This window comes from Heterocephalus glaber, unplaced genomic scaffold (assembly GCF_053883595.1).
Source record: "Heterocephalus glaber isolate CG9 unplaced genomic scaffold, H.glaber_assembly_v1.0 deba00001461, whole genome shotgun sequence".
Taxonomy (NCBI): Eukaryota; Metazoa; Chordata; class Mammalia; order Rodentia; family Bathyergidae; genus Heterocephalus; species Heterocephalus glaber.
The window spans coordinates 1,079,405-1,082,383 of NW_028258308.1; the positions used below are offsets into that span (position 1 = coordinate 1,079,405).

A 2,979-nucleotide genomic window follows, 5' to 3' on the forward strand; every position below is an offset into this window, starting at 1 on the left:
GTAAGCCAGGCATGGTAGCACATGCTTCTAATCCCAACACTTCAGAGGCTGAGGCAGGAGGATCACCTCTAGCTTGAGGCCAGCCTGGGCTACACAGGACCAGCCTAAAGTACAAAGTGAGGCCTGTCTCAAAAACAAAAAGAAAAAAAAAATAAATAAATAAAAAAAGAAGAAAAAGTGGTGCATGTGGAAAAGCAGCATGGTCTTTAGGGTTGCCTGTCACCTGCTTTGCATCATGGGACTTTTAGTGTGACCCAGCCATGGGTCAGCAGGTCAGTATTCTTCTGTTGCCAGACAGTTGGACCAGAACCCAGTGAACAGAACTCTACCAGAGCAGTTATGCTCTTTGGTTTTCAGGAGAGCTGCAGGAAGCTCCTTAATTTATATTTTTTGCTCTTCAAATAAGGAAACTATTGACTCATTTCTAATCTCACCTCCTCTGGACAAAGGTGTTTCGATATCTGTAAGACAAAATGGAATCAACTCCTTTTAATAGACGACAGTGGACTTCCGTATCATTCAGGGTAACGGCCAAAGAACTTTCTCTCATCAACAAGCACAAGTCATCAGCTATTATGGAGATATTCTCCAAGCACCAGAAAGCAGCTGAAGAGGCTAACATGGAAAAGAAGAGAAGTAACACTGCAAATCTCCCCCAGCACTTCAGATGGGGAACCCTGACTGTGTTAAAGAAGAAGTGGGAGAACCCCTCGCCTGGAGCAGAGCTGCACATGGACCCAGTTGGAAACAGCAGCTCTGAGATTAGGCACAGAGTCGACCACCCTCCTGCTGAAGTGACAAGCAACTCCACTTCTGGAGCTGGAGCTGATCACGAGGGACAGACCCAGCTGAGACCTAGATTTGGATCCCTTCCTGATCCACGTATTCAGTGTCGGTATCACCCTGAGGATAGTGAAGATCTTAAAGACCACACACCCGAAAGTGAAAACATGGAAAATTGTCTGGGAGATTCCAGACATGAAGTTGAGAAATCTGAAATCAGTGAAAACACAGAAGCTTCAACCAAAATAGAGAAATACAGTGTCCCTCTGAACAGGTTTAAGATGATGTTTGAGAAAGGCAAACCAACTCAAACCAAGATTCTTGAAGCCCAAAGCCGGAATGCAGGTGGACGAAGGACCTCTGAAAACAGCTGTCCTCTGGATGGCCTGGAAATAGGCTCAGGTCATTTGCCATCCTCTGCATTCACCTTGGAGAAAAATGGGAGTAGGCGAAATCTGGAACTCCCACGCCTCTCAGAAGCCTCCATACAGGATCGAATGGCCAAGTACCAGGCAGCTGTGTCCAAACAAAGTACTTCAACCAGCTATACAAATGAGTTGAAAGTCAGTGGTGGTGAAATCAGAACTCCTAAATTGGAACAAAAGGAGAACATGCCCCTAGGTCCTGAGGTCTGTGGCTCCCATCAGAAGTCAGAAAAGATTTCTGCAACAGAATAGACTGGCAGTCCATTCCACTCATGTTGAAGATGACTCCTGTAACTCTCAAGTTAACAGCGAGGTGCAGCAACCTGTGTCCCCCAAGCCTCGGAGTCCAGATGCCAGAGCCTCCACACTTTCTGAAAGCTCTCCTACCAAAGCAGTGAAGAAGTTTCAGGCACCTGCGAGAAAGACCTGTGTTGAATGTCGGAAGACAGTCTACCCCATGGAGCATCTCCTGGCCAACCAACAAATGTTTCACATCAGCTGCTTCCATTGCTCCTATTGCAACAACAAACTTAGTCTAGGAACATGTGCATCTTTACATGGGAGAATCTATTGTAAGCCTCACTTCAATCAACTCTTTAAATCTAAAGGCAACTACGATGAAGGCTTTGGGCATAGACCACACAAGGGTCTGTGGGCATGCAAAAATGAAAATGAGGAGACCTTGGAGAAACTAGCCCAAATTCCAAATGAACGGGAGATGCCCCAGAGCCCAGGGGTGGAAGATGCACCCATTGCCAAGGTGGGTGTGCTGGCTGCAAGTATGGAAGCCAAGGCCTCCTCTCAGCCAGAAAAGGAAGACAAGCCAGCTGAAACCAAGAAGCTAAAGATCGCCTGGCCTCCTCCAACTGAATTTAGCAGTTCAGGAAGTACCTTGGAGGAAGGAATCAAAGTATCTAAACCCAAATGGCCTCCTGAGGACGAAGTCAGCAAGCCGAAGCTCCTGAGGATGTAGATCTGGATTGGAAAAAGCTAAGACGATCTTCTTTACTGAAGGAAAGAAGCTGCCCGTTCACTGTGGCAAGTTCTTTTCAAACCTCTTCTGTCAAGAGCCCAAAAAATTTGTCCCTACCTATCAGGAAAGGTTGGAGCATGTCAGACCAGAATGAGAAGTTTGCAGGAGGGATAGTAGCAGAAAGGAAACAAGTGGAAAATGCCAAGGTTCCTGAGAAGAATGGGAGCATGGCAAAAATGACCTGGCAAAATAAGGTGCCTAGAAGAGGAGAGGCAGGGAGAAGTAAGGAAATTCATAGCTTTGAGATGGGGAGTGAGAATCTCATAGAAAATGGTGCAAACCTAGAAGATGATTATAGCAACTTCCTCAAAGAGCAGTCTCCAGTAGAACCCAAGTCTCCAAATTGGTCCACCTTTGCAGATAACACCTCCACTAAAGAATACACTACTCAGAATCAGAAATCCCAGGATATGGGATTCTGGGAGGGAGAAGAAGTCAAAGAGCTGTCTGTAGAAGAACAGATAAAGAGAAATAGGTACTATGATGAGGATGAGGATGAAGAATGACAAACTTTAAGAGTGCTGTGCCTTAAATTCATCTTAGTGTGAGTGAGCCACTGCCCTTTATCAAAGTGATGCAAGAAACAGCAATCCTAATGTGAACTGTCATTTTTGTGGAAGCAACTTTGGAAATGAATTTCTGCTACCACAAACAAACAAACAAAACCATATGCAGTAAAACCAGTTCTAAGTGCAAAAGATAACATTACTTAAATCTTCCATTTTATCCATGATGATA

At 45.1% G+C, this 2,979-nt stretch overlaps 1 pseudogene; it reads left to right on the plus strand.

Annotated features, from left to right (window-relative positions):
- Positions 1-453: 453 nt before the first annotated feature.
- Positions 454-2,747, plus strand: LOC101718316 (LIM domain and actin-binding protein 1 pseudogene; annotated as a pseudogene).
- Positions 2,748-2,979: the final 232 nt, after the last annotated feature.